The following is a 21,231-nucleotide window of genomic DNA, read 5'->3' on the forward strand; positions in this document are numbered from 1 at the left end:
TTTTTTTTTAATCAATCGGACACTGTTCATCCCCATTACCCATCATTAATGTTTCCGTGCATCACCTCTTAATTATAACCATTTCTTATTCATCTTTCTCTCACACTTGTGTTCAAAATATTAATGCGTATTTAGTGATCCTCAGTGCTGCATTGTTTCATTATTTTTCAAATCATACACGATTTGCGTTTGCACGAGAAGTGGTGCGAAAGGAATGAATTATGGGTTGTAATTGTCGTATTTTGGATGGACTAACCATTTTACATATTAGAAAGTGAATAGAGTTTTAATCTAAATTGACAGTCTAAAAATGATTTAAGTTATTTAAAAGAAAACTTCAATAAACTCGAATCTAGTTTTAGTTAACGGGATTCGAAGCTATTACATAACAAAGAATATTGAAGGGTAAGATACATTCTCAAAGAGACTAATTATGTTGTTGATCAAATTACCAATATGATTTTTACTGATTTGGAAGGGGTACAAATTTTGAAAAGAGTTCCTATGAATTTACTTGAAACCCTCGATAGTGATAAGGCTAATGGTGCCTTCGACATTGTTAATGTAGCTTAATTCTTTATGGTTTTTGTAATTTTAACCGAAAAAATATTAAGTTATGATAGCATTTGGGATAAAGATGGGATACAAGTGTAGTAAACTTTTTGGTAAGTTTATCGACTTTCAATCAACAAAATAATCTCTTATTTTTGTTTATTTAATATAGTTAGAGAGCTTATTGTTGAATGAAAGAAGAGGAGAGGTTAATTCAAAGCAAACTTTATTCTTATCTAATCTTTTTTCGTGTATTTGAAGTTGATGTGAGAATAATTTATTAAGGCTTTTACAAGATAACTATTTAAAATAATTGTGCTATTAGAAACCACCCATTCAAAGATAAGTTTTTAACATGTCAACTTAATGTTTAACTGAATGGAGCTTAGAAAAAGGTTGATTGTTTTAAATTAAGTAATTTTTTTAATGTCTTATTAATTTATTGTTTTGTTATTCAAGTTGAGTATTTTTTTTACCTTTTTAGGTATTTATTGGAGAGATTTTTATTATTTGCATGTGAAGATATTTGCGAGAGTGGTTTATAATAATTTGGATTGACTTTAGGGTTGCTAATATCTGTCAGTGTAAGTATAGTTTGGGCTTACGTCGAAGTTGTACCAGATAAAATGTCGAGTAAAATCATTCTTTAAACGAAGCTCCGCGAACGTAAGATTATTGATCCGAATTATGTTTCCAACCTATATTAAAACATCAGTTGAGATATCGAATTAAAACAATTAATAAATTGAAAAAAATTTCAATGTTGATGAAAATGATACATTAAAATTATTTTATGAACTTATTTTAAAATTTAAAGAAAGTAATGTTTTAAATTTTAATTTAATCTAAATAAACAACAATAAATATATTTAATTATTCACTATAAACATTAGTTAAGCAAAATAGAGGGGCAAAATAGGCGATCGATGGAGGCGAACGACCGTCGTACAAGTTGAATCCGTATAAAACTATACTTCTTCTATTAGACATTGATTATTACATGTTTTTTAACCCTTAAATAGATGTAGTCGAATTCCTCTTGTATTGTATGTTTTTTAGCATAGTGAATTTCTCCTCCTCTGCCCGTGGTGTTTCCCCGATAAGGGTTTTTCGTGTAAAATATATGTGTTCTTACTTTTCTTTCTTATAAATTTACGATCATTCCTACTGCCATTATCAACGTTTATTATAACAAGTAATTATATTATATTTTAATTAAATTCAAAATCAAATAATTTCAAACCGAAAAAAAAATCTTTATTTCTATATTTACAAAACTTAAATACGATATATATTTTTGTTTAGCACAATGATATCTTATTTAAATAATACCAAACTCCATGATGTACATATTTTCAACGTAGATTACTCTTATTTTATAAGAGTATCAATCATTTCTCTTATTTTTGCACCTTTTATTTTTGAAGGGCGAGAAGAGAAAGACAAATATGGCTATTGATCTCACAATTATTTGAGAAGTGTTGTCTTTGTTAAATCATTGCATAATCCCATATTTAAATGCGAACTAGATTTCGAATTTGAATATTTGCAGAAATCAAACTCCTTTCTTATAAATTCGGTTAATATTTAAATTTGAATATTGGAGTTATTATATGTGACGATTAAGAGTAGTTATAAATAGACATTTTTTATATCTATTATTAGAATCTATATTGCTTATTTGAATAGCATACTTAGGTATCTAAACTTGAATTTCGAATCTATATCAAAATTGCACAGTCGAATTAACATATTTGAATTAGTTGGTTACAATATATAGGGATGTTTGATTCAAAGCTATAATTAATACATTACATTTCAGTTTTGTTCTTTTAGCACGAATGTAAGATCTTGGTGCTTTGTTGACGGAATGTAAAATTATCTAGAAGCACATTTTATTAAAGGGATAAATCTCAAAATTATACACGAACTTTGATTTAATTTACAATTGTATACATGAACTTTAATTTTGTGCAATTATACATGTGAAACTCTAATTTTGGTTCAAATATATACTTGAAACTTTAATTTTGTTTTAACCATACACATTTAAATAAATAAATACATCAATTTATTTTTATGTTGGATAAATACACATTTAAGCACATCTACTATTTCACTATTAAACGAAAGGAGAGTCTTTTGTTTTAATTAGACTTATATTTCAATTGAAAAACAAAAACTAAACATTATATTTATATTTTCAATTATTAAACAAATAGGTTTCAAATTAATTATTTATAATTAAACACGGTATAATTAAAAATCCATATAGCGGACCTATATTGCTAATTATATATCTATACTTATTATAAAATTCATAATCGAATTAGTGTCATGGATTAGTCGATACAAATTCAGTTAGAAAAATTTTAATATACCATTTCTTTTAAATAATGACTAATATTATTATAATAATAATTTTTCCTATTTATATTTTATTATAATATTTAAATAAAAATATATTCAAGAATTCTAACACATATTTGATAAAATTTATATACACCTTTTAATAACTTTACCTATAATCATTGTTACATAATTTTATTAAAATTTTATATAAAACGTTTTCATTCATCCATGTTAAAATGGCATGGCATAATATAATATTATTAACCATTTTGACATTTTAGCATTTTAGTAAATGCTTACTAAAGTAATAGTGTGTTACATTAAAAATGCTTTATACGCTTTCAAGTCTTCGGCTCACAAAATCTAAAGATCGTTGGATAGTTCCCTCATGGACTGAAGTTGGGTGTATTTGAATATGGATTGTTGAGTGAGGCAGGACGATGAATTTGCTGTAGCAGGAGGGTTAGTGTGTGGGACCAAAATGGTAGATGGATTATTGTGTTTAACATATATTTGGGTAATTGTATAATGATATAGGCTAAGCTTTGAAGTATCTTAGATAAGTTAAAGTTGATATTAGGCATAGGATTCAAAATGGTCTTAATTCAAATAAATAGTCTTGAGACTACTATTGCTATTCAGGAGGGAGTCTCTAGAATTTCAAACTCAACTCTACTTTGAAGAATTAAACAGATCTTGACAAAGGTAAAGCAATGGAGGATTCAACATATTCCCCGGGAGGAGAATACTATTGCGGATAGTCTAGTCAAGAAGGTTCGAGACAGAAGTCCAGGTTTAAGATTGTTTGATGGTGGGTCCTCCTTTGAGGGTCTAGTTATCTGAGTTTGTATTTTTTTTTATTCACCAAAAAAAAATACAAAATCATGGCTAATTGAGTTTTAGTTTGATTGATATCGATATTATTCTTAATGTAAGAGAATATGGATTAGAGCACGTAGAAGCACATTTATCTTATTATTTAATGGTTTGAGGGATACAAATAATTTTAGGCATTGTATAAAAAATATATAATATAAACTTATGATTGTTTTGAATGGACAAAATTAATTAATTATTATATTTTATATAATCATAAAATACATATAAATTAAACAAAATCAATTTAATTTGAAGTTTTATTATTAATAACATTAATAAATTATAGAGAAAAATATTTTAATTACGTTAAAGCACTTATATTCAAATGAAGTGTTTTGAAGATATTAATTAAAAATTAAAAAAATTAGATGGGATTGATTAATTTTACAAGAGGTTGGTCCATGGAAGCTTTAGACGTGGGTGGTGGTGGTAGGGGCGGCAGTGAAATGAAGTAGACACGAAACAAAAATAGTGGGAGGCAGGACGCGAACCCTGACCAACCAACAAGATACCATGGCTGGTTTAGAAGAGCGTCCTTTCGAAAGTGAAATCAATACAAGGGTGCGGCCATTAACGTGAAGACCTCCCAACGTCTGATTGCAATGCCCAACTCTTAGGTGTACCTTCTCGTCTGCAGTGGACGAGACATCCATGGCCCAACTGTCTCCTTCACCTCTCTCCATTCTTTGGGCTAAAAAAAAAAAAAAAAAAAAAAACTTTGAATATGATGTAATTATAAACTACCAATATGAATGATATAAATATATATATTCACGACATTTCGATTGGGACGATTCATAAAAAGTTTGCATGGACCACATCATTGTTGATGTAAAGATTGTTAGACTGTGTTTGCAATGTGATATACTTGTTAGTTTCATAGTTAAAAAGATTTTATTCAATTTTAAATAACGTAAAATGATACATTATAAGAAAAATATGCTCCTATAGTTCAATTCTTGGTTAGTTGACTCTTCAATATTAATTTAAGGATTAATTGGTTGGGTTTTAGCTAATTTAAAATTACTGTTAATGCTAAGGAAGATATGAGATCAAAAGTATTTATACATACATTTTTTTTAATTTAAAGGTTAGTGACGAATTATGAATAAATAAAAAAGATTATATAAAACGCACAAACGAAATATTAGATTATGACTCTATTATATATATTAAAACCGAGTTCTTCTCGTAAAACTTATTTTTTCAATGAATTAAATCTTACATAGTGTTTGGGGTTGTGAGTTTATTTTATTTTGATAGATAAGATTAGTAAATGAAAGTAAAATAAATCGATTTTTGTTTGGGTATACTAAAAGTAAAAAAAGTGCTTATAATAAATTTTAATAGAATAAAAATGTAACTCCACATATTAAAAGAAACCTTAATTTTTATTTACACTAATTTAGATAAATAAAAATCAAGTAGTTAAACTCTCCTTACTTTTTCTTGCTTAAATAAAAAGAAAATTATTAAAACTATGAGAGTTAGGATTTTTCCTACCTTAATTAGTGGTTAAGGATTCATTCATCGCCTTAGTTATGGAGTAACTTTAAAACTTGTGGTCAGCATATATCCTTTTAATGGACCTACAAAATGTGAAAGATTAATAATTGGACTTACTCCAATAGATACATTGAAAAAAAAACTATCAAAACAATGAAAAATGTTTATTTTCTTTTCATTTCTTTATTTTAGTGCAATTTAAATACGGAGCTAATGATAGACTTCACTCGAAATATATAATTACAAACGTAATTTAAAAATATTTGAAATAACAAGTATAAAAATAAAAGTATAGATACAGAAATTAAAAAAAAAAAGAAGAAAGTATAATTACATTGAGAAATTGTTGATTTATTGAAGGAAAGTAGATGGGGATGGTGATGGGTGAGGAAATTATAGATACAGATAAGATTGGAAGTTGAAAGTATGAACATAAATACAAGGGAGACTAAATAATTAATTGAGAACAGTAAGCGATGTCGTTGAAACACGGATAAAAGGGACAAAAACGAAGGGTAAAGCAATGGTTAAAAGGTTAAGCAAACATGTTGTCAAGGGACCCAAAGGAAAGCCCAAAATGTTGGATCTATGTTTGGGTCACCACCTATGGAGATGTTAGAAGCGACAATAAGCATAGGAATTAAAGGGGACCTCAATTATAAATCTTATCTTGTGGGCTTTCCATTTGCTTTTGACTCTTCATTTGGATTTGTCCCCAATCCGCAACTGCAATGCCACTTTCGGTGGTTTTCATCCGCTCTTCTGTCTCTTTCTCTCTTTCCTTTCCTTTTGTTCACAATATATCCATATGCCGTTTTGTTTTTTGATTTCAACATGTCTCTGTTTATGTATCCTTTCAACAACACCGCACGCTTGCTCCCTCTTCTCTTGCATATACTTCTTCAACTTAATTATACGAGTAATCTCATTATAATTTCTGATTATATCTAATTTTTTTATATAATATCTAAAATTACTTATAACTTCTTCTTAATCCATAAATAGGAGGATAATGCACTTCAGCGCACTCGAACCCACATCCTCCTGCATTAGCAACAAGACCCATGCTAATCGAGTTAAGACTCAATCAATTATACCAAATTTTTTTAAAATAAAGAATTATTAATTTTATATAATTTCTTTTATATGGCAGGCTTTTTAAAAACATTATTGAAAAAGAATAGTTATACAAAGCAGTTCTAATTGTTGGATTGGATAATTACTTAATGAAAATTAATAAATTATATTTAAAAATTACGTTTTATCATTCAATTTTAAAAGTTACAAATTCATTGTTAAATTACTCGAAAGTTATCACTAACCCATTCAGCTCTTAATGGATGTTAGATGCGAGAACGGATAAATTTATAATTTGATCACTCAAGTATTAAAAATTTACAAATTAATCACTCTCGGGATAATTTAATATTTTAAATTGAAACAATTAAATAAAAATGTTATTAAATTATTTTATATTCTCTCATAAATTTATCTTTAAATTCTATTCAACTAAACAAAAAAATGATCATACTCAATAGTAAGGGCGAAGTCGAAATTTTTTTAAGGAGCCGAAATTAAATTGTAATTTTACAATAGTATAAGTACAATTTCACCATTTTAATAGCCTCTATCTTTATAATTTTTAAATGATTAAATCAAATTTTTTTCATTTTTAGGGGGGCCAAAGTACAAATTTACCTTTACTAATTTAAAATTTTAAAAATTTAAAAAGACCTAAATGAAAATTTTTTCCATTTTAGGGGGCTAGTGCCCCTGCCTACCCCCTAGTTTCGCCCCTGTTCAGTAGTGTGTTAACTAATATAATATAGCTCTAAATATTATATAGAAATAGTTGAAGGAAATTAACAAATCTGTCCCTACATCTAATGTGCCTTAGGAACTTAATACATTAATCAGCAAATTTTCAAATAGTTTAGTAACCAATTTGTAACTTTTAAAGTTGAATAATTAAAATATAAATCTTCTAATAATTTAGTAACTTTGAATATAGTTTATCATTACATTAAAAATAAAATCAATAAATTAAAGACACAAAACAACTTACATATAATATTAGGATAGAAAATGGATAAAGCGTTTGATGAGCAGTTCATGCAGTTCAATTTTGTTCGTTTATTAAGCTAAATAAACAAACATGAACATGATTTTAAGCTCATTTATGTTCGTTTAAAGCTTATTTAATAAATAATTTAAAGTTCGTTTATTGTTTCATTAGTATAAGTAAAATTATTATGGTTCGTGTGCTTATTTTTATTTATAATATACTTATTAATATTTATATTCGACTATTTTATATTTAAAAATAATATATATGTTTATTTATTGTTTATTTGGTTATTATTCATATAACATCCCAAAAAAATTTCGGACTCTTTTACGTTGATAAATATATAATAAATTAGTCGAAATTTTGAGAAAAGTCAAAATTGAAAATTTAAAAGTCATGAGACATAAAAGATAGGCATAAAATATTTGGAAAAGTACAAATATTAATATAAATTTATTTGGGAAAATTATTAAATTAATGGAAAGTATTAGGACAAGGTGAGAAAATCGGTGTTGAAGGATTAAATTAAATTGATGAAAAAGGAGAAAAGACCATAGGTGAAAATATACCAAAAGGAACTAGGACATATGGGTAAAATGGTAAATGATTTGAAAAGATAATTATGGAAGGTAATGATTAAGTATAAATAGTAAAAAGTGTGAATAGTGAGGATAAAATGATAAATAAAATAAAAAGAGATATTTTTAATGGAAGAAACTAGAAAAATGGAGAAAGAAAAGAATATAAAAGAAAAGAGCTATAAAAGCCATGGTCATTGTGCTTCATGTCAGCCACTATTTTTCCACCATTTTAATTTTTATTTTTCTTTCAACTTAGTCCCTCTCACCAAATACAAATCAATTAAACTAATTTTTTCTAAATTTCTTCATGATTTGTGAGTGAGACCAATGGGAGTTATGGAAGAGAGAGAAAACAAATATTAAACTTGAATATAAGTGTTTGAGGTAAGAACTATTAATCTCTCGAAATATATGTTAGTTTTGATTAGAAAACATGAATTATGATATGTGAACATAATTTTTAATGTAAAAATAGTGTATTTTGATATGAAAAATTGAAGAAAAAGTGAAGGAAGTTGATAAACAAATAGAGAAATAAAGCAAGGAACTGGACAAAGGATGAAGGAGGAGGAGAAAGTTGATTTCAATCTTAAAGTTGTAAGTACAACTAGATTCTTACTTGTTTTGATTATGAAGCTAATTGTTAGAATGAATATAATTTTAATATGGTATTTAATTACAAATTTATAAGTTGAATAAGTGAAGAATAAGGCTTGATAATGATTAAATATAATAAATAATAAATTGATTGTATTTATTAAGTAATATGTGATAAAGAAATTGAAAGAGATGTGAGAAAAGATTTAAAGTGCATAAAAAATACTAAATTATAGAGGATGTAAAAGTTGATGGAACTATATATTTATGTAAGTAAATGTGAAGAGAAATATCTGAACTAATAATATGTGAAATTATATATAGATGTTTGATAAAAAAATGAAATACAAGGATTAGTGTGTTAAAAACGTAAAATAACATGAAAAGAAAGAATTAATAAAAGATTAGTGATGAATTATAGAAATTATATTAATTGGTGAAACATGTTACATGTATTAAAAGAATTACAAATTCTATTTGTGGATTTGATGCCTCAAAGACAAAATTTAGGAAAAAAAATGAAAATGACATGTGAATGTGATAAGAAATTATGATGGAATATGGAAGTTAAATAGAGAAATGAAATATGTTATATACTGAAATTGAAAGAAAAAGATATTGTTACATGAAATGTCATGATGAGGTATAAATTGTAAAATAAGTAAAAAGTGATAGGTGAAATGTATAATAAGAATTATTAGTAGAATTAGGAAGATTATTAAATATTGAGACAAGTTACATGTGTTAATGAAAAAGGAAGATATAATTATACGAAGTATTGTTATAAGGATTAAATGGTAAAAAGTGTAAAAGTGATGTGTGTATATTATGACTTGCCCAAGTAGATGAGATAAAAACTATTGGGATATTAGTGGCATGCCATTAAAGAACCTTAGCACGCTCTCTAATTATTAGCATGTTAGTGCTCTCTGATTATTATCACGTCAGTGCTCTCCGATTTGCACGTCTGTGCTCTTTGTTTATCCGTTTCGATGGTGGTCTGTTCTGTTCCGTATATCTTGTGTGTTCTATTAAGTCTACTGGGCCTCTAAAAAGGGTATATAACTATTTTAGTGATTATTGAGTCATATAGATTATATGTGTTGAAAAGTTATGAAATTGGAAAAAATTATATATATATAGTTGAAATAAGTAAATTAAATTATCGAAATTTTAGCTAAATGGAGTAAATGAGAATTTAAAATAAATCATGTGATTCCAATATTGTATAGATGATAATTAAGTCAATATGTTTAGTTGGTGTTTAATAAGCAAATAATAAATGTGGACCTAATTATAAAAAAATAAGTGAATTGATTGGTAAATTATGTATGATGAATATAAACAGGTCATTTAAATGATTCTATGTAGTGATAATAAATAAGTTATAAGTTATAATATAGATTATGACCTAAATAATAGTTGTAATTACTAAGCTAGCAATAGCTTAACGGGTGTTTATGCGCGTAGGTTAAAAGTAGAGGGAAAATGGGTCTTTCAAGATTGAAGGCACCTTATTTCATCACATCAATGGATTCGAGAAAGGAGTAAAGTATGAATTTATGTTGTTTTAGTAAATGACATGTACCTAGGTGTGTGTATTAAAGTTGAATGTGATGGGACTTAAATGTGATACTCGATGTTTGCTTAATTCATATGAAATAATTTATGTAATGACCCAAATTTTACGGTTATCGGGAAAGTGAATTTTCGGGTCTATGTTTCTGAAAAATGGTATATTAAGGAAAGAATTATTGAATTGAGAAAGTGAATTATAATTGATACTGAACTAAGATAGAAATTATACTGAAAAGTGAGTTAAATACCCTATTAACTAGTCGGGCTAGTCGAATATAGTTAGCATGCCATAGGATATAAAAGAGTACGTGTTTTTGCCACCATCGATCGGGCACTTATGTGCCGACTCATCTTATTATTATCATTCTTTATTCGATTCGCACTTTGTGTGTCGAATATTGTTACTGTTACCGTTATCAATTCAACACTTTGTGTGTTGAATACTGTTACTGTTACTGTTCCGGATTTGTTTCGATGAGGTACTCTGTGTACCGTATTACTCTTATTCTTTATTCTTTTTTGGCCGGTGATGAGGCACTATGTGCCGTACTGGTGTGTTGGTTGGATCCGTGTATCCGTCTGAGTTCGAGTCATGTTAATAGGGGTAAATAAAGGTATAAAATAACTGATTATTACTGAAAAATTGACTGTTACAAAATAATTGACTGTTACAAGATAATAGACTGTTATTGAATAACTGAATATTACTGAATAATTGATCATTACTGAATAACTGATTGTCACTGAATAAATGACTGTTACTGAATAACTTAATTGCTATTGAATATCTGATTTTACTAAATAATTGACTGTTACTAGATAACCGATCAATTGATCGATACTGAATAACTGGTTATTATTGAATAATTGATTGTTACCGAATAAGTGACTGTTACTGAATAAATAATTGTTCTGATTGTTAATGAACATTACTGATTGATTAATTGCTAGTGAAATTAATAAATGATTTGAAATTTAAAGTAGACCAAAACAATGGTTGGAAAGTGAATGTTTGAATACTCATTGAGTTTGAATAGTTCAATATATATAAATTAATAAGTTTTATAATTGTTTAAGTATTCGGATTATAGAAATACCACTGAGTGTATACTCAGCGTACGGTTTGTTTTCGTGCGCAGGTTAAGTTAAGGCTAGATTGTTAAATCAGCATCCCAGGCCGATCCCGAATTCAATGAGGTAAAGTATGTTGAGTATTGATAATAGCATGTACCTAGGATGTTTAATGAGAGTCATTTAGGTTGTAAAAGTATTGATGAAATAAGTAAATTATGGTTGGCAACGATATATAATATGAACTTTGAAATTTATTAAAAATTCGTAGTGATTCTAAATTAGTTCCAAATTGAATTTACTGTTCATATTGGATCGCGAGGGCCCATTAATAGGACGACATCTTAAAACTAGGATGAGTGTGAATATTTATTTTAATTAATGACCGGAATTGGACTATACTGACTGGTAATGTCTCGTAACCCTGTTCTGACGACGGTATAGGGTTAGGGGACGTTACAATTTAAATGTTAATTAAGTGATATAAGAAAATTAGATTTTAGAATGCTTAATTATGATTTATATTTGAATTAAATTGGCTTAAAATTTGAGATGTGAACAATGGTTAAACTAGGTAAACTTTAGGAATTAATTTGGCAAATTATCCCTTGAATTTCAAATTTAAATATAGTTACTGAAATCCACACAGTCACGTTCCCTACTTTTTTTAATGGCCCTTCTTTCACTTTAGTATATTGTTCTAAATGTAAAAATGGTTGAAATTTTTTATTTCGGCTTATCTCGAATACCAATAAACAATATACTAGAACAATGAAACTAATATGTACAAATTATAATGATATTTTTTATGAAGATATTATTATTAGAGTTTCTAAAAACTAATGTAGCACTTCTATACTTGACCCCGTAATCAGGTTGGGTATAGGGGTGTTACATTTAGTAGTATCAGAGCCTAGGATTTTCGATTCTCGAGCTAAAACAAGTCTAAATGTACATGCCATTTGATATACTGATGTGATGAGATGTGAATTTTATAGAGTGTGGTTTAAATCTTTTCTAATTAGGTAAAGATTTTGGAGTAATCAATATTAATGGATATGAAATATAGATTTGAGAGATAAATAAAGTTCAAACTCATAATATTGAATGATTGATGAGGAAAAGTTAATGATATACTATTAAAAAGTTTATGTTTTAAAATGAAGTGTGAGGACTATAAAGTTTAATATTTTATTAAGAAAAATAAGTTGAAAAGTGAATAAATTTAAACCATTAATATAAGTAACAGGAAGGTTTAAGATATTAGAGTTGAGAAAAAACTTAAGTAGTTCATTTAATGGGGAAATGAAATGCGTTAGGATTGTGAATGTTTAAAAGAAGATGAACTCTGATCGCTAACAGTTACCTCAAGGTTCTATTGTCGTTGCAAAGTCAATGAAACCAAGAGGGAAGGACCAGGAGACGTCACTCCAGTCAGAACTAGATAGGGATCTGAGGATTCTTCTAAAAACATTCATTGAGCCTAACATTTTTCCGAAATGGTGTAAATGAAAATAGTGATGGAAATAGTATAGTATAAAATAAATTAAAAATGTAAAAGAAGTGTGATAAAGCTTGATAAAATAATAATAATGATAACTTAAGGATATGAAGGTGTAATGATTGGACATCAATGATATGAATGAGAAGATATAATAAGTAAAAGAGAAATGTCTTTTAGGAATGAAAGGTTATGGAATAATGATAAGGTTTATGAAACAAGTAAGAAACAAAGCAATTTATATGTTACTAATTAGTTTAGTATAGAGATTAGAAAGATATTTGAGTCATAAAAGAAATGAAAGAGAAAGAATAGAATTTGAATGTATGAAAAAAGACAGGAATGAAAATATGAGAAATAATTGTGATAATAAATCACGAAATAGATTAAAAAAATGAATTGATCATAGGGAAAGTAGAGTAAGTACTTTAGAGAATATGAAAAAGTGGTGATTAGATTTTAAGGATTAGTAAATAAAAAATGAGTACAAGTTTGAGGGATGAAGTGAAAATAAGAAGAGTAGAAAGGAAAAATTACAAACTGTGTAATAAAAGAGGCAAACTTTGACTATTGACAACGGTCGGGCTAATATATTTCTACGAGGTGTGGATTAAGAGGAATAATTTTGATCCGTAATTGGGATAATCTTTGTTTGCCTTTTAAAAAAAGAATAAGAAGAAGAAGAATGTAAATGTAAATAGAAAAATAATTAATGGTGTATTAATTATAAAGGAAGTGTAGAGAAACATTGTGAGTATTTTAAAAAAAAAAAAGCATTACAGGTTTATGAGAAAAGAAAAATAATTTACAATGAGGGTCAAGAATGGTGAGTCCAAGTTTTAAATATATAAGTGAAAGGATGTAAGTGTTATAAGAGATGTAAAGGCCAAGTAGTTACAATTAAATAAAGAATTAGCATGAGTAAGATTAAAGAGATAAATTTAAAGGAAGCGAGAAGAAATGAAATGATACAAGTATTTAGAGATAAAAAAAACGTTTTACAAGAAATCAAAAGGTGATAAGTATGATAATTAAATAAGGGAAATAAAAACAAGTATAAAGATTGATTAAAGTACTCTAGAAACTAGAAATGCGATAGAGAATTACCGAAGATTTGGTAAAGTTAATAAGATCGAGAGGAAAATGAGTTGCAAAGTTGGAAAAGACTAGTTTGTATTTAGTATTTGAGATAATATGAGTAAGTAGTAAAGTTGACAGTTGACATGAAATGATAAATATATAGTATATGTTTAAGAATAGATCAAGAAAAGAAGAGAGCAAATCTAAGTTTAGGTGAAATTATAAGGGTCTAAAATGGAAAATTTTGAAATGTAGCAATGTTAACAAGTTTATTTCAAAAATAAATAAATAAAATTAGAAAGGTGAAAGAAAATACAAGGAGTTCCTTAAGTAATGGTATAGGAAGATGAAAAAGAATTATATAATGGTAATAGAGAGTTAGAATATCTTATATTGGAAGTTATGGAGTAGTATAGCAAGTTATATGTTATTGAAGAAATGTAAAATAAATGAAGTGTATATTTAAGTCAAATAATAGAAGATAAGATTTAAGTCAAGAATTAAAAGGATGATATGAAGGTTATAGATAACTAATGGATTGAGAATATATATATATAAAAATACATAAATTCGTGAAGCAGTGATACGATAAGATAAATTAAGTGAGAAGTAAATTGGGTAGTTGGTACAAAATGATAGGCATACATTACATGTTAAAGAGTGAATTAAGTAAGGGAGGATGATAAGTGAAATTAGAAGGAAATTATAACGACCCGAATTTTACGGTTATCGAAAAATATATTTTCGAGTTTCTATTTCTGAAAAATAAATTCGTAAATATTTATTAAAAATATTTATAAAGTTAATTGAGTGGTTAATAGGTAAATCTACCAAGTCCTATAAATGAGGTGGCATAAGTATGATAAAATCTTAGATTTTTTTTTATGTTTTAAATATATTATTTAATTATAAAATATATTATATTATATTATATTATTATTTAATATTTAACTAAATCTTAACAAATGTATGGTAATACTAGTATACATATATTTGTAAAATACGTATATGTTTACTTATTATATAAGTATATTATTAAATTATATTATTATAATATTATTATAAAACAAATGAAACAAATGAAATAAAAAGAAAAAGAAATAGAAAAGAAACAAAGTAACAGAATATGAAATGAAAATAGGGGAGAAAAGAAGGAAAGAAAGGGAAAAAGAAAGAAAAAGGAGAAATTGAGGTTTTGAAGCTTTAAACTTTAATAGGTAAGTTAATTTAGCCCTTTTTACTTACTTTTAATGTTTTAGAAGCCTTGGAATAAGGTTTTGGTGAAATTAAGTGGATATTTTGAAAGATATTAGATTTCTAGATATGGTTCATGTTGAATAAATTGAAGAACTAAGGGTTAAATTGATAGAATTTCAAGTTAGAAGTGAAGTAAGGATTGAATAATTAAGAAAATTATAAGTTTTGAATAGTAGGGACAAAATTGAAAGAATTTCAAAATTATGGTTTTATGGTGAAATTAGAGCGTTGAAGTTAGTTTAAAGTGGGAATTGAATGAAAGTATTGAGTTAAATGTGAATAATAAAAGTTAGTTTCAGTTTAGTGACTAAGTTGGAATTTAGACAAAAGTTGAATAAAAAAATTAAAATATTCAATGTGAAATTAAATAATAGTGTATTGATAATTTTTAATTGATTTCTGTAGCTAGGCTTTTTTACTAAAATAAATTTAAAAAAATTATTTATCAAAATAGGTTGTCAGCCCGATTATATACGAAAATTATTTATCAAGATATTGAAGAAGAACATGCAAAACATTTGAGAATTGTGTTGCAAATTCTACGAGAGAAGCAGTTGTATGCTAAATTCAGTAAATGTGAATTTTGGCTTCGAGAAGTGAGTTTTCTTGGACACATTGTATCTGCCGAAGGCATCAGGGTAGATCCAAGTAAAATCTCAGCTATTGTCAATTGGAGTCCACCGAAGAATGTATCTGAAGTTAGAAGTTTCTTGGGTTTAGCTGGTTATTATCGGAGATTTGTACAGGGATTCTCTATGATAGCTTCTCCAATGACTCGATTATTGCAGAAAGATGTAAAGTTCGAGTGGACTGATGAATGTCAACAAAGTTTCAACCGATTGAAAGACCTATTAACGAAAGCACCAGTATTAGTGCAATTTGAACCTGTAAGGAATTTGTTATTTCTGATGATGCCTCATTAAATGGTTTAGGTTGTGTTTGATGCAAGAAAGTAAAGTAATAGCCTATGCTTCAAGACAACTTAAACCACATGAAAGAAATTACCCAGTACATGATCTTGAATTAACTGCTATTGTATTTGCGCTGAAGATATGGCGGCATTACTTGTACGGTGAGAAATGTCATATTTATCACGATCATAAAAGCTTGAAATATTTGATGACACGAAAGATTTGAATTTGAGACAGCAGCGGTGGCTTGAACCGATAAAGGACTATGATTTGATTATTGATTACCATCCGGTAAGGCTAATGTTGTAGCGATGCTTTGAGTGAAATCTCTGTTTGCTTTACGAGCTATGAATACCGGTTATCATTGGTGATGATGGTTCAATCTAGCTGAATTGAGAGCTAAACCGACATTTTACAGCAAATAGGTGAAGCTCGGAAGAATGATGAGAAGTTCTGAGTTAAGCGACGCAGTGTGAGTCGGTAATGATTCGAATTTGATTGGTTCGATGATTGTTTATTATTCAGAGGTAGGGTATGTGTACCTCGAATTGAGCTCATCTGAAGATTCTACGAGGCCCACAGTAGTACTATGTCCGTACATCCGGGAGTAATAAAATGTATAATGATCTGAAAAAGATGTCTGGTGGTCGGGAATGAAACGTGATATCTCTGAGTTTGTATCAAGGTGTTTAATATGTCAACAAGTTAAAGCTGAACATCAGGTACCTTCGGGTTACTTCAGCCAATTACTATACCGGAATGGAAATGGGAAAGAATCACTATGGATTTTGTATCGTGGCTACCTTTGTCTCGAGGAAAAAGATGCTATTTGGGTGATTGTAGACCGATTGACAAAGTCACTCACTTTATTCCAAAGACGTATGGATTATTCTTTAGATAAACTAGTTGAACTGTACATATCTCGAGATTGTCGGGTTACATGGAGTGCTGTCTCCATTATATCGATAGAGATCCCGATTTACGTCTCGTTTCGGGACAAATTGCAAGAAGCCTTGGGTACTCGGTTGTATTTCAACCTTGCATTTCATCCTCGACGGATGGTCAATCTGAGCGTGTAATTCAAGTATTGGAAGATATGCTCAAGTTGTATACTAGAGTTTGAAGGTAATTGGGAGAGGTATCTACCTTTGATTGAATTTGCTTACAATAACAGTTATCAGTCTAGTATTAAAATGACTCCGTATGAAGCTTTGTATGGTAGAAAATGTAGAACACCGTTATATTGGATAGAGCTCAGTGAAAGGAAGATACATGGGGTTGATTTGATCCGGGAAATAGAAGAAAAAGTAAAGGTTATTCGAGATAGTCTAAAAGCAGCTTCTGATCGTCAAAAATCATATGCCGACCTTAAGCGAAAAGAGATTAAATTTCAAGTCGGTGACAAGGTATTTCTGAAAGTGTCTCCTTGGAAGAAAGTTCTTCGATTCGGTCGAAAGGGTAAATTGAGTCCAAGATTTATCGGGCCCTATGAAATCATAGAAAGAATTGGACCGGTCGCTTATCGATTGGCATTACCACCGGAACTTGATAGAATCCATAATGTTTTTCATGTATCTATGTTACGACGATATCGATCAGATCCTTCACATGTTATTTCTCCGACAGAAGTAGAGATTCAACCGGATATGACTTACAGTGAAGAACCGGTCAAGATATTGGCACGGGAGACAAAAGAGCTTAGAAATAAAAAGATAAATTTGGTGAAAGTATTGTGGCAAAAGCACGGGATTGAGGAAGCAACATGGGAACCGGAGGAGGCAATGAGGAAACAATACCCAAACCTCTTTACTGGTAAGATTTTCGAGGACGAAAATCCTTAAAAGGGGGGGAGAGTTGTAATGGCGTAAATTCAATGTTATCGGAACAGTGGTTTCGTAACCACAAATCCGATTTAAAGAGAAATTTATTTCAATATTTTTGCTTGAAAATTTATATGATAGGAAAATCGTATGAAAATATTGATAGGAAAATTTTATCAATTTAGTGATTAGTTAGAAAAAGAAATTATTGAAGAAATTGGGTAAAATAAGGTATCGGGACCTCTATCTTGTAAAACCGAGTCAAAAATAATTTTATAAATATTTATGAAATGTTATTAATGTGGTATTAAAATTTCGTTAGGAAATTTTAATGTTTGGGTAGTCAATTAAATGAAAAGGACTGAATTGTAATAGGTGTAAAAGTTGCTAGAGTGATTAAATAGCTTATTAGTCTAATGAGAAAGGATATAAAAGGCAATTAGACCCAAAATTTATTTGGGCTGGACGGCAAGGGTATGAAATCAGCAGAAAAATTGATAAATTAAGGGTAAAATTGGAATATTGTAAAATTAACTAAATAAAACTAGGACTAAATAGGAAATATCTAGATTTCTCTTCATTTCTCTTCAATTCCAGCAGCTAAAAACGCTATAGGAGGGTTCTCTAAGCTGGTATTTCATAATTTTTGCACCAAGTGAGTTAAGCCTTGCCTTTTTCTTGTAATTTTTGTGTTTCTAAGACTTTTACAACTAGATCCTACTATTAAATTCATTAGTTTTTTATTTCATGGATGAAATTTAAAGTCACCATGGTTGAGTGCTGTAAGTTTATGATGAAATAGAATGAAATTAAAGCTTTAATTTGTTTATGAGATGATTTTATTAGGCAATTTCAATGGAAATTGATTTTTGGGACCTAATTGTGAAAATGTTTGGAATTAAAGTCTATTGCTGAAATTCTGATTCCTAAAGGTTGTAAATTAGTTTAAGGTGATAGAATAAAATGTTAATTGAGAAAAATCAGCTCAATTGAGAGGCTAATTGAGTAGGGACGAAATTATCATTTATTAAAAGCTTAGGGGAAAAATGGTAATAAACAGCTTGCATTAAAACAGTTTGGACAGCAGCAGTAGACTAACTTTGAAAAATCACCAAAAATTGTAGGAATCAAATTAGAAGATGAAAAAAATATTGAATTAAAGCTTATTGAGTCTGGTTTTTTATAGAAGAAATATTGTAAGCAATGGATCTGTAAATTTTGATATATAATGAATTTTGTGAGACAAGGTCAGAATGAATTCGGGTTCCCCTGTTCTGACTTTGAAAAATTATAAAAAATTGAATAAAAATAATTATGGACTTAAATTTATATGTCTAGAATTCTGAATGAGTCTATTTTTAATAGAAACAAACAACAACATCATTTGAATTCTGTATAAAGAGATAATTTATTTTTAGTGAAGAAGGGTCAGAACTGTTAGACAACAGAACAGGGGTGACTTTGAAGAATAAACTGTACTGATTAGCTAAACCAAAAATTCTGAAAATTTTATGGTAAAAATATATATGAGTCTAGTTTCAGGGAAAATTAACGGATCTTAATTTGGAGTTCCGTAGCTCAAGTTATAAATAATTTAGTGACTATGACTCAAGTAGACAGCTTTGAATGAACTATAAATAATAGTTGAATTATAGAGAATGTTGCATATGAACATGAAATGTATTAAATTGATAATTAAATTTATTTATTTAGATCCAGAAGATTCAAATACGAAGCTAGATCGAGGAAAGGAAAAAGTTCGGGATTAATAGATTTTTACTGTTTACAAACAAGTATCAAGAAATCTCGTTTGAATGAAAGGAAAATTCGATGGATCTCTGAAAAGGAATTGACGGTAAAAGGATCTAGCCGGACGGGTGATCCTATCTGATATAGCCCTCCGAAAAATATGTGTAAAATGGATTTAGCCGGACGGGTAATCCGAATTAGGGTCTGAATTTAGCTGGACTGGTAATTGGATCCAAGCTCATTAGAGTAATTGTCGTTGCAGTGGGATTTAGCTTTGACCGGTAATCCCGACAATACTCTATGAGTTTATATTGCAGGGGATTTAGCCTGGACTGGTAATCCCGCTGCAAGGTTGAGGTTGGCGGGAGTGTGCTCTCTGAAATGGAAATGTCGCACATGAATATGAATTGACGGACCGAATTGTACACTAAAAGTGTACCTCGAAAATCCATCGAAATTCGATAAATTCAACGGGATAAATATGAAAATAATAAGGAATGAAAATCATGGTATTGATGAGTATATCAATCATGGTATATATATATTATTGATACATGGAAATTATTGTACTAACTTGAATGTTGAGTTTGTGCATATTAGGGTAATAATGCATTGAATGGATATATGGATGTTTATTGTATTGTATTGAAAATATTAGGTAAGTATAATTCTTGTTACATGAGCTTACTAAGCACAAAGTGCTTACCCGTTCCTTTTTCCCTGTTTTGTAGTGTTAAGAGCTCGGAGGTCGATTTGGTCGGAGACACATCACATCTATCAACCTCGTGGATTTCGGTATATAAAGAAACTTTATTTTGGAAATCAATGGCATGTATAAGCTAACAAAGTAAATGTTAACGTGAAATGAATGTAAAGTTAGCCATTAGTATGGTTAACAAACCTGGTTATAGATATGTGATGACGTTATCTTATATAAATGCATGAATCTATCATGAAAATATGTTGAATTGAAAAAAAAAAAATTAATTTGTAAACTCCGGTAATGCCTCGTACCCTATTCCGGCAATGAATACGGGTAGGGGTATTACAGATATCGTACGTTGATAGTCAATTAACTATACACGGGATCGACATTGATCTTAATGCTGCACCCAAAATTGATGTGGTTGGTGATGATGAATACCATAGTAGTGATCCTTCTGATCACGAAGTCGATAGTGAGAGTGATCCCGACGTAGACGAGGTCCCGGATGATATTGACGACGAAGGCGTGAATGATGATAGAAACGTTAACTCGTCTTCAGTCGGGAACCAGATTCGTCGTATTGTGATACACAATAATCCTGGGGTACACATGTCTCGGATAGACCCCGATGTGGCGTACGTAGCTGAGTTTCCGGAGTACCCTGAAATACTACCACTCACCGGATAGCTGTATATTCTGATCCTAAGGAGTTGTTCGTGGGCCAAAGATTCGAAAGTAAGGAAGAATTCGTTTTTGCCATTAAGCGGTATAGCATGAATATATCAGTAGACTATAAAGTTGTAACGTCTAAACCGACATTATACATTAGAGAGTGTTAGAGGTTGGCGGAAGGCTGCAATTGGCGGATACGAGCTGCATTTATCCAGAAGTCGTAGATGTGGGAGATACGAAAATTTGTTGGGCAGCACACATGCACTTCAACATGTATGACAGAAGATCATCGAAAACTTGATTCCAAAACTATCTGTACGTGCATCATGCCAATGGTGAAAGACATGCCTA

The sequence above is a fragment of the Gossypium arboreum genome, chromosome 11 (assembly GCF_025698485.1).
Source record: "Gossypium arboreum isolate Shixiya-1 chromosome 11, ASM2569848v2, whole genome shotgun sequence".
In the NCBI taxonomy this organism is placed as follows: Eukaryota; Viridiplantae; Streptophyta; class Magnoliopsida; order Malvales; family Malvaceae; genus Gossypium; species Gossypium arboreum.